The sequence below is a fragment of the Vombatus ursinus genome, unplaced genomic scaffold (genome assembly GCF_900497805.2).
Source record: "Vombatus ursinus unplaced genomic scaffold, bare-nosed wombat genome assembly UNPS02004833.1, whole genome shotgun sequence".
In the NCBI taxonomy this organism is placed as follows: domain Eukaryota; kingdom Metazoa; phylum Chordata; class Mammalia; order Diprotodontia; family Vombatidae; genus Vombatus; species Vombatus ursinus.
In genome coordinates this window covers 296976-309328 of record NW_020944611.1, presented here as the reverse complement: position 1 = coordinate 309328, position 12353 = coordinate 296976, and positions in this window count along the sequence as shown.

The window sequence follows — 12353 nt, the reverse complement described above, 5'->3', positions numbered from 1 at the left end:
CACCTATTTGACAGTGGGCAGGTCATGGGGCCTCAGTTTCCTCATCTGTAAGATAAGGGTGTTGGACTCAATGCATTGAAGGTCACTCCCAGTTCTGTGAAGAAGGTAGCCAGGAGGTACCAGGAGCCAAGACCACACCCGGCAAGAAATGCCCCGAGGAGCCCAGTTGGTTGGCCTGGAGAGAGGAAGACTCAGGAGGAAGACGGCAGCTGCCTCCAAGCATTGTCATGGGCTCCCAGGCGTGATCCAGAAGGGCAGGCCTGGGAGTGTAGGGAGGGGAAACGGGTCGCAAAGATGAAGGCAGATTTGAATGGTGTAAGGAAATCCTTTCTGCCACTTCACATTGTCTCTGAGTGATGGTAGAGATCTCCCAGGCCATGTGGAAACTCTTCCCTTAGGCATTTAAATCTTCACAATGAGGCCTTTTTCTGTCTTTCCAGACTTCTCCCACATTCCTCTCCTCCCACACAGTGTTCATCTCCCACCTCCATGCCTTTGCACTAACTGTCCTGCAGGCCTGGAGTCCTCCCCACCCTTGGAATTCCTGGTCACCTTTAAAACTCCTGTTTTTGATGCTCTCCGCTTACTATCCCAGAGCAAGGCCAAGTGCATCTTGCCCTCAGGGCTCTAGGGGTGCCCCCGAGGGGCTGGGATGGCTTGGGCTGCCACTCATCAGCTCCCCCCACCCTCGAATGACCAGCATCCCAGCTCCATGGAGCAGTAGCATTTCCAAAGGAGTGTTTATTTCAAAGATACAGAAAAAATGAAAGTACCAGCACCTTTCCGGACGCTCCATTTCCCCCGTGCCACCTTTGTTTGTGGGGCGAGAGGGCTCAGACTTCACAGTTTGGGGCTCGCATTCAGATGTGGCCTCATCTCAGCTTGGTCACCTCGTGATCTGCGGGGTGTCAATGATGGGCTCCTCACCCACGGGGATTGGAAGGGTTTGGACCGGAGGCTGGCCACACAACTCCCTCTACGATGCCAAGCGCCATCTTCGTATAACTTCTAGTCTCAGAGAACTGCCCAGAGCCCCGAGAAAGGGTCACCCAGCTGCAAAGGGTCAAAGGCAGGACTCAAATCCAGGCCTCCATGGCTTGGAGGCCAGCTGACTACCCCAAGGCTACACTTCCTCTCTACCCAGCACTTCCTAAATGTTCCCTGATCGATCGGCAGGTGGCACACAGCTAATCTGTGCCTTTGACTCACAGATTTGCCAAATCTTAGAGCTGGAAGAAGCCTCAGAGGCCTTCTTCTCCAAGCCACACCTGAATGGGACTCCCTCTACAACAGCGGACAAAAACCCGGCCTTTTCTTGAATCCCTCCAAGGATGGGGAGCTCATCATCTTCTGAGGTAACCCATGCCACGTTGGGGTCGTTTTTCCTAGCAGGCTTAAATCTACCTCTCAACCATATCCTCAACCACATTGCTCCCGGTTCTGCCACCTTGGCCCAGGAGAACAAGTGCACCCTCTCCCCCATTTTAATATACTAGTGTGCTCCCCCACCCCGAGCCTTCTCTGCTCCAGAGCAAATATCCTCAGTTCCTTTGATGGGTCCTCCAATGGCATGTCCCTGGCTCTTTTGCCTTCTTGGGGCTCTCTGCAGCTTGTCACCGTCCTTCCAAAAACACAGCGCCCATCCCTGAGCACAGTCCTCCGGACATGATGGGAGAGCCATGGAGGGATGAGGTGGGGAAGCCTGCGGCCATCCCCTGCTCCAACCCCGCTCATCTGACAGGGGAGAAAAGGTGAGCGTCTGCTTTGCTGAGAAATGGGACTAAAGATTATACCACGGTGACTGCCTCAGTGGACCAAGAATTTGCTAAGGGTTTACTCTGGGCCCGGCACTGTGCTTAGGGCTGCAGATACAAAGGAGTCCAGCCAATCCCCGCCCTCAAGGAACCTTCATCCGACCGGGGAAGCAGCACGGAGGCAAAGAAATCTCCAAGAAACCTACAGAGCAGGTGGAACGAGGGGAAGGCCCCAGCGGCCAGGGGACCAGGAGAGGACTCCGGCAGAAGGGCAGACTTCAGCTAAGCATAGGAGGAGTGAAGGTGGGGAGGGAAAGCACGGCAGGCATGGCGTACAGCCAGTGCAAAGGCATGGAGATGAGAGATGAAGAAAGAGCCCATAGTCCTGGAAGGCCGGACCCTCCAGTGGGTGAAGGGGTGAGGAAGGCTGTCCAAAGCCAGGGGATGCTTGGGAAGGGCTCCTCGGCACCGGGACAACTGACCAGCCTCTGACTCCCCCTCCCAGAGTCCCTAGCTTGGGCAGCCTGCCTTCTCTCTCTTCTCTCCTTCCTTCTACTCCTTCTGCTCCTTTCCTTTTCCTTCTGCCAAAGCCCTTGGCATCCCAGGAGAACTGTGTACCCAGGGGGCCTCACCTCAACATTAAAGGTTGCTGACCCCTCGAGTTCTGCCCTCCAAGGACCATTGCTAGCATTTGTATAGGCTTACTTTGTGCCAAGTACAGCACCAAGCACTTCACAGATGTCTAATTTGATCCTCACAACCACCCTGGGAGGTAGGTGCTTTCATTACCCCCATTTTACAGATGATGAAACTGAGGCAAACAAAGGTTAGGTGACTTGCCCAGGGTCACATAGCTAGCGAGTGTCCAAGGTCAGATTTGAACTTGGGTCTTCCTGACTCCAGGCTCAGTGCTCTCTAGGCAGGAGCCATGTTTTCATGCCACCCACCAAGGTGGCAGAGGCTGCTGTTTGCATCAGGTCCGATCCGCGAAGGCCCCAGATGATGGCATTTGCAGCCCGGTGCTGGGCAGGAGGCAGGGAACATGGGCTCAGAGGAGGTTAGTTTTTTCAGTAAGTAATTACAGCAGCTCAGAGCCTGAGGAAAAGGGCGGAGCTGTTCTTCTGCCTCTTTCATGGCAGAAGCCTGGAAGCCAAGCTCGTTTGGAAGACAGAAAAACAGAGACCAGAGAACCACAAAGGAGCGGGTCTCAACGTCTCTGGGCATTCACTGGCCTCCCCTCCACGGGGCTCCTCCCAGCCTTCTCCCAGGACCTCGAGACAAGGAGCAGATCCTTGGAAACTAAGGCAGATCGGAGCCTCTCCCTGCCCCAGGTTTGAGTCCTGTCTCTGGCCCAGCCAGCGCAGACGCCATCGTCCCTCGGGAAGGGGATGCAGAGGACACGTGCCCTCGGAAAAGCAGCAAAGATCTGATGGAAAGTAGAACCAACCTAGTGCTGAGTGGAGCCAAGTGGAATTGGCGCCGGAGATGCTTGGAACCAGAATCAAGGAATTTTTGATGTTTGGAAAAATTGTGAAATGGCTTTAGAACGTGGGAAGCCCAAGTCAGCTTTCGACTGGCTGGCAGTGATGTCATGAGCCCATCAGTAATACCCAGAAAATGGCTGCACCTGCCCTTCGGCCATCCTCGGGTCTTACCGATCGAGCAGATGATCACAATGACTGCTTAGCTAAAATTACTTTTTCTCCAGTTTCCTTCAAGCCTCCTGCTTCCAGGGTCTGAAACAGACCCAGGGAAATGTACTTTGGAGCTGCCGCCCCTGTCCTGGGGCTGGGGCTGGCGAAGCCTCCCTCGACGGCCACAATGGAGGGGCCTTTCCAACCTTGCTCAGCCCCCGGGGACAGCGGAGCGCTAAGCTATTGGCAGATGAGCCAAGGGCAAATCCACTGCTGTTCTATGCATTTACATGTGTAATTATAGGCCTGTCTGGCTCAGAACTGTGATTTCAGTGGTACAGTTCATAAGTCTGGGAAATCAGAAGAGAAGAAAACTCTTATCTACCATGTGGTAGCATAGGCAGAGAAAGGGATCTCTCTAGCTCTCTCTGTCTCTGTCTCTCTGACTCTGTCTCTATCTCTGTCTCTCTCCATATATGTGTGTAGATATATATACATATATATTTTATTCAGATTTATATGTTATACATCTATACATACATATATACATATATTATATTTGTGTATATACATACATACATACATACATACATACACATATATAATATATATATATATATATATATATATATGCAGAGACAGAGAAGATAAATGGGCCCGGTGGAACCATGGACTGACCAGAGCTAGAAGCCTGGAGCTCTGAGTGACCAAGCCCCCTTGGGCACAGGAGCCGCCCACCATCTATAGCCTGTCATGATGGCCAAGTTTGGACTCCTTCAAAGGTCTGCTCTTGAGGACCTAGAGGGCCACGTGTGGCCTTGAGGCTGCAGGTTCCCCGCCCCTGGATTAAACCGTCCAAGGATGGGAATGCTCCAGAACTGGACAAGAATCGGCTCAAGTCCAAGGACACAAAGCCTGAGAATTTGTTGCTGTTCTTTAGTTGTTTCAGTCACGTCTGACTTTGTGACCCCATTTAGGGTTTTTCTTGGCAGAGACACTGGAGCTGTTTGCCATTTCCTTCTCCAGTTCATTTTATAGAGGAGGAAACTGAGGTAAACAGGGTGAAGTGACTTGTCCAGGGTCACACAGCTAGTAAGTGTCTGAGGCTGGATTTGAACCCAGGTCTTCCAGACTCCAGACCTGAAGCGCTATCCACTGCTCCACCCAACTGCTCCCTGAGAATTAATGCTCAGTATGGCTTTTCCAGCCTTCTCATACCCTACTCCCCTCCACGCGCTCCCTGCTGCAAGTTCACCAGCCTCCTTGCCATTCCTTACTCAGGACCCCCCACCTGTCCCCTCGGTACCTTTGTGCCTGCTGTCCCCTGTGCCCCTAAAGAGCTGCTTCTTGGATTCCCCAGCTTCACACAAAGCTCAGTTCTAATCTCCTCCTCTACAGAAGGCCTGTCCAACCCCACCCCACCCCAGCTGCTGATTATCTCCAAATTGCCCGTGTGTTTTGTGCATGAACATAGTTACTTGTGCGGACTCCTTCATGGAGTGTGAGCACCTTGGTGCCGGGACTGTTTCTGCCATGCTTTGTATCCCCAGCTCTTGGCACAGTGCCGGGCGTGTAGTAGGTGCTTAATAAATACTCATTGCATGACTGACAGATTCTCTTTCATTACCACCTCTTTTCCTGATCCCATCTCCTTTCTCTTGCTATACCATATGTTTGGGACCGTTCCTTGCTCACCTGTGGAAGCCGGCTCACACCCACTGTGCACCGCCATAGGGCTCTTGGGGTGACCCCCACATGGAGTGATCGATGACACACAGCCAGGCACCATCACTGAGAGAGCAGGATTTTTCCAAGAGGAGAAAAGGGTAGAGGGGAGAAGAAGAGAGAAGAGGAGGGAGGAGAGGAGGAGAGATGAGGGAGGAGAGGGGAAGAGGAGGAGGAGGAGGAAGCTGCCATGCATTTAGCTCTTTAAAGCATGTGAAATGTGTACAATCGCCTCATCTGGGTGACAGCCCTGGGAGGCAGGCACTGCCTGCCCTCCTTATCCATTTTACTGGTGAGCTTGGGGCAGGCATTTGACTCACCCAGGGCTGCACAGCTAATAAGTGTTCCGGATGACATCTGAACCCAGGTCTTCTGTACTCAAGCCCAGCCTTCTTCCCACTCAGTGGACAGCGATGCCTTGGGCTGCCACGGCTGGTTCTGCTGATAGACTCAGGAGCAGGTGTGTTTGGTTCTGCTTTCCACCACAATAGTCCTTGAAAGCAGCGACGCCACAGCCGTCCCAGGGCCCTGCTCTGAACCACCTCCTGGACAAGTTTGCCTCTGGATGAGCTCCTATTGGTACCTGGGCAGTGAGAGGCCCTCGGGCACCACCCTGCGCTGCCCCTCCCCCTTGACATTTGGGGCCAAGCTCTGGCCTCCTTCATCGGTCTGTAAGGGAAGGATCAAAGCCACAAGGAGGTGTTGGTGCTGAGCGACTTACGGTGGCCACACGCCATCCCGCTTCCGGCTTAGTGGGCCATCTCCTCCTTCTAGGACACAACGTCCACAGCTCCACCAAAGCAATGGCCAGTCTCCAACTGGAGCTGGGAAGGGAGGACCGCAGCCAGACCCACTGGTCATGGCAATCGAAGCCGGGGCAGCTCCATCCAAGGGAAAACCTCAAGCTGACCACAGTCGCTGCTGTCCAGGACAGAAGGCATCCTTGGGGCTGGGAGACAGCCTGCCGGTTCTGTGTCAGAGCTTTTAGCCGTACTCGAATGTGGAGGGGGCAGCCCCATCACCACTGTCTTTCAGTGCATTCGAGGCCTTGGGGTCTGATGCGTGGGGCCTCTCTCTCCACTGATGCAAGCAGCAATGTGCTCTAGGCCCCAGAAGGAAGGGCCTGGAAAACTGGCTCCTTACAGTCACACCTGGGGAAATGAGCCACTGGAGTTGGCCAGTGGTCATCCCCAGGCCTCCTCATGAACGTTAAGCGTCACCAGCCTAGCTGTGCCCCCGGCAGCTTGTGTTCTGCTGGCTTGGCCTTGGAAAACCCAGGGACCTAGCCATGGAGACTGGGGTCATAGGTCATGGTAGCAGAGTGGGGAGGATGAGGAACTAGTATTTACATTTCACTTTAAGGTCTGCAAAGCACTTTACAAATATTACCTCAATCACTCCTCAAAACAACCCTGAAAGGAACTACCACCATCCCTGTTTTACAGAGGAAGGAATTGAGGTTAAGTGACTTGCCCAGGGTCACACATCTGGTCAGAGTCTGAGATGGGCTTCAACCACATGATTCTCCTGCTCAATAAACTCCCTTAGCTCCCTGTTTCCTGTCGGATCAACTGCAAACTCCTTGGTGTTTAAAGACCTCCTCCCGCCTTCTCCAGCCCAGCTCTAAGTCTCTTACACCTTACTTCCCTGTACATGCTTTCCTCTGCAGACCAGAGAGACTTTGTAACATTCCACCTCTCCCCTCTCTCAGCCTTTGCTCAGGCTGTACCTCCTGCCTAGAATGCACTCCCCCTTCAGCTCCACTTCTCAGCATCCCCAGCTTCCTTCTGGGCCTTCCCTGATCCCTCCTCCCCAAAACTGCCTCGTATCATTCCCTGTGTGTGTGCACATAAACGTGTATATATGTATCCAGTTATCCCTTCCACATCATGGCAGTCCTAACACCCCCTCGATCTGGAAAATCCCCGTAAAATTTTGGCCCTCTCTTCATACCAAAGAAGTCTGAATTTTTTCTTTTTCTTTTCTGGGGTGTTTACAGTACCTTCTAGTAAAATTTGGGTTAAGTAATCCTAGGCTTGGTGTCATCCGCGGCTTACGCAAAACTCACTCAAAATTCCCATTTAATTTCTTATGCCACCGCCAGATATATTGAAACTGCAATGGGGAAAGTTGCGATGTGAAAGGGGTGACTATGTACATATATGAAATTGTATTTATATGTGTGTGTACATGTATTATATATAATATGGTAATATCTGACCATCAGAACGTTTCTTAAGCACTTCCCACATACTTTTCGAAGACAAAGGCAAAGACGCTCCCTCCCCTCTAGGAGGGAGACAAGAGGTGCCTGAACAGGTGTAGACAGGATTTGTACCCCCTCCCCTTCCTACACAGGAGCTCATAAACTCCCGGAGCCTGGGCTTATTTTTGCCTTTTCTTTGCACCTCCAGGGCACGGAGTCTGGTGCACAGTGAAAGTGCTTAATAAATGTTTTTATTGATTAAGTCTGTCACAAGGGAATGGAGGACCAGTTTTCAAAACCTCAAAGTTTAGGCGGTGACGTATCAGGGGCTTGCTGAAGGCTAAACCCAAGGCATCTCATCGTCCCCCTCCCCCCTCCTTTTGGACATTCTCAGGCTATCTTGGGGAAGTCGAGGCAGGCCTCCGTCCAGGATTCCTAAGAACTGGGCTCACTCCCCTCACCTTCCCTGTGCGTACAACGCCTGGCACATAGTAGGCACTCCTTGAATGCTTATCCCCTCCCTGGTCAGAGGAGGCGGCAGCAAAGGTTGTCTTTGCCAGCCTCCCATCAGAGCCGATGCCCTTCTTTGCCACGCCTAGTTCCAGGTAGGTCGCCAGGACTGACGCAGGGGGCAGGTCCTCAAATGAGCACGCGCACTGCCGAGCCTCCTAAAACGCACACCTCCCTTGGGGTGCCCCTTGCAGTCTGGACGCCCAGACTGGAGCCCATCGCTGCTCTCTGAACCGCCCGCCTCCTGTTTTCCCGAGCAGGTCTGGGCAGGGCAGGGAGGTCCAAGCTAATTCCGGTCAACGGGCATGATGAAAGGGCAGGGGGAATGTCTGCAGATCAGCGGTGAGCGTCTCTGAAGCGCAGGGATGCAGGAAGGCAGCCCGTCGCCATGGATACCAAACACCGCAAAAACAAACCAGTACCAGGCCCATGCATTCTGTGTGAAGTGCTGAGCTCATACCAGCACCGGGACGGGTTTTTCCACTTTCCTTTGTAGTTGAGAAGCCCTCATTTAAAAGCCTGGGTAAAAGTACACATGTTAAGGCCGAGCCCTCCTGGACACAAACTCGTGAACTCTCAGAATCCCATATACCTCGTGGCCAGGTCCTCAGGCTCTGAGCTCACCCGCCCTGGGTTCAAACCTGGGGAAGTCCACTCCCCTTCACTCCCCCCAAAGCACCCCTCTTTGGCCTGTCTTACCCACGCACAGAGTCTCCGCTGGGAAGCTTCGCAGTCTATAGTTCATTCAGCCAGAATTATTCATTACAGCCCATGGCTGTCTCCCCGATGTGAGTTGTCCCCATCTCTCATGCAAGCACTCGAGGTAGCAGTGCAAGTCAGGTGCAGACAGCCTTTCTCCCAGACTCAGAGCAGCACAAACTGCTCCAATTCTCTTCTGCCCCACCCCCCAACCTGAGAGCCTGCAAAGTTGTCCAGACTCCTGACCCTGTGGTTTGCCCCCCCGCCCAGGTTAATTGAACTTGGACTTTCTCGACAGGCCCGCACATCAGGAAGACCCTCCTTCTGATGGCCACCCGCACCCCGCACACATTGGCCCCTGGCCGGCAGCTGATTGCACAGTCCCCCGTTAATCCATGAGCTCCTTGAGGGCAGGGCTTGGCACACAGCAAGCACTTAATAAATGCTTGTTGACTAATGACCCTAAAGATTTGGACTCTCCCTGTAAGGAGATTACCTTGGGTAACTCTCAAGACAACTGCCGACCTCCACGGAGCCATAGATGCAGCCCCACTCTTGGATCCTCAAGGCGGCTAGGGGGCGCCATAGTGCACGGAGCGCTGCGCTTGGAGTCAGGAAGACTCAGCCGCTCACTAACTGCGGGACCCTGGGCAAGGGACCTCACCCCGTCTGCCTCAGGCTCCTCATCGGTTAAATGAGTGACAAAGAGTCAGACAAGCCTGAAACAATTCAACAACAACAACTCGTATCCTCTCCTGCCTTTGGGATGCTCCTCCCTTCCCAACATCTCCCACGTGCTAACCTTCTCCCCTCACGCAGCTCCCTGAGCTAAGCCTCAGGACCTCGTCCTCTCTGACCTAGACCATTCCGATGACCTCCTCATCAGTCCCCCGGCCCCAGGTCTCCACCCTGCAATCCATCCACACTGCAGCAAAGCATAGACCTGATGATGCGACTTCCCTTCTCAGCCAACTCCAGTGACTGACTTGCCTCCAGGCCGGCTCTCAGCTGCCCTGAAACCCCTCACAGCTGAGCCCCATCGGTCTTTCGAGCCTTGTTAGACATTCGTTCTCTTCCCTGCATTTTGATATGGAACCATGCTAGAATGCAAGTTCCTTGAGGGTAAGGACTGTACATATTGCTGTTCAATAACCCCATCTGGGGTTGTCTTGGAAGATACTGGAGAGGTTGCCATTTCCTTCTCCAGCTCATTTTACAGATGAGGAAACAAAGGCAAACTGGGTGAAGTGACTTGCCCAGGGTCACACAGCTAGTAAGTGTCTGAGGCCAGATTTGAACTCATGAAGATGAGTCTTCCTGACTTCAGGGCCAGCACCCTATCCACTTCCCCACCTAGTTGCCCTAGCACATAGTAGGAACTTTTAAATGCTCACTGATTATTGCCTTTTGTCATTTGGAATCTCCTGCCAGGACAGTTTTGTACCCTTGCCTCCATTTCTGGAAGCTTTTAAGGAAAGTCTTTATGAATGAATTTCCCTTTGGGCCAAGGAACATGGTGCTACTAGGAGAAAGGACAGCACTAGACTTGAAGACCCCCTTCTGATGCTTTCTACCTACGTGACTTTGAGCAAACCCCTTCCCTTCCCTGGGCCTCACCTTCTTCATCTGCAAAATGAGGGCATAGGGCTCTGGGCTTCTGAAGTGCGTGCTTAGCCCCTCATCACCCAGACCAATAGAGGGATGCTGATTGTCTTTAATGCTGAATGACCAAAAGCTCACTTCTCTTTGGCCCTGGACTGCATCTGATGAGTTTTCTGCAGCTTAGCTCTCTTCTTCCCAGGTTTTCCTTGGGGGAATATTAAAGGTCGGCACTTCCGGTCATGAACCTGCTGATGGCAGGAGAGTTCCCAAAGTACTGCAGAGAGCATCACCACAACGAAAGCAGTCAATTACCACCCTGTTACAGCGGCTCCGTTCACCGAGTGGCCCCTCCATGTCCATTAATGGCTGAATGAATCTACAGAAGGAACCCACGCCTTCCTGCTCTCTTCTTCCACGGGGCACAGGGACAGGGTTCTGGGGAACACTGACTAGGCCAGAGGGGTGCACAGCCCAAGCCAGAGCCTGTCTAGTCTGGACCGCTCAGTGGCCAGGACCGTCTCAGGACTGAGGGGCTTACAAGCTCTTGGATTTAGAGCTGGGAGGGCTCTTGGAAGTCAGGCCACCCAAGCCCCTTATTTTACAGATGACTTACCCAAGGTCCCACAGGCAGTCTGTGACTGAGCTGGGAATCAGTCCTGTGTCTTCTAACTCCAAATCCCATGCCCTTTCCACTGAACCACACTGCCCCAGCTTTCTCTGCTCTGGGTTGGGCTAGGATTAGCCCGATCTTGACCAGCAGGCCAGTACCAACTAGGTCTAGTGAAAGCCCACTGCTCATATCAGAGCCACAGCCAAAAGGACGGCTCTCCCTCAGGGAAGGTACAAAATGAGGACCAGAGAATCGAAAGGGGCAAAAAAGATTTTAGGACCCTCAGCCTAGGAGTAATAGAGTCCAATGCCCTTATTTTATGATGAGGAAACTGAGGCAGGCAGCTAGAGTATTGGGCTAGGAGTCAGAAAGACCTGATCAAGAACTTTGCAACCTTGAAAGCCTAACAGAGATGACAGATGTTACTGGCATTGCCCATGCCACCTTGGGCAAGTCACTTCTCTCCGGAGCTCAGGTTTTCTCCTTTGTAAAAATGACCCAGTTGGACAAAGCAACCTCAAATCCTCCACTTCTTCTTAGAGAGACATATTGAATCAAAAGGTCTCATGACTCCTTGGTCACCAAGGCCTTTGCCCATAGGCCACCACTCCACAGTGTCCAGCAAAAAAAAACAAAAAAAACAAAAAACAAGAGGAGAATCTCTGAACACGCAAAGGAGAGGCATGTCTGAGACTAGTTGAGCTCACAAGAGCATGAAGAGCTAGTGAATTTACCATGAGGTAGGATGGACGGATCAGTCACTTCATCAAGGAGGGCGGGAGGGGAGGTTGCTTTCAAGAAGAGGAGCTCCTGCTTTACAAGGGTCGCTGATTCAGAATGGAAAGGGATTTGAACCCAGGACATCTGACTCCTCACCCAGCATTGTCTGTGTTATCTCTCTCTGTCCCGTTTCATTCCCATTTTTCCTAGGATGATCAGGAAAAGCTAAAGTTAAAAAAAAATTGAGACATGACATAACTGATCCCCACTCCCCAGTACAAAAGGGTCCCTCTTCCTCTCCCTTCTTTCTTGTCCTCCTTTCCCACTTTCCCTTTCCCTTTATCCCTGCCAGGGATCTCTGAGCCCCATGTAGTCCCACCATTGGGGTTGTACACCCTGCCTAGCTTAAGCCAAGTACACAACGATTCCCTGGGTCCTAGAACCATGGCACCAAAAGGGACGACGGAGAAACAGCACGAGGTTACTGGGTAGTGCTCGCCCCATGAACTGAGAGCACCTATGGGTCACCTAAGTGCAGACAACTTAGAGGCAGCTGGAGACGTGGGCTTGAAGTGCCAGGAGAAGGCAGGACAGGAGATAGGGATCTCTGAGTCGTCTACCTAGAGGCAGTAGAGGAGATCCCAGGGTCCCAAGAACACTGATCGACAGGGGAAGGGGCTGGTCAGGAGTGACTCATATTGATGAAGACAGACTCAGAGGGAATACCAGAGCTCTGCTGGTGCCGGTTCAGATGGGATCTCGAGCCAATTGTTAAATTTTTAGTTGTGATCATTTACTTACTCCTTGAAAATTATCAAATCCCACAAACCAGGAGTTGGTCACTGTTTTGCTAATTTCCAGACTTAAGAAAGTGATGAAAATGCTAATAATGC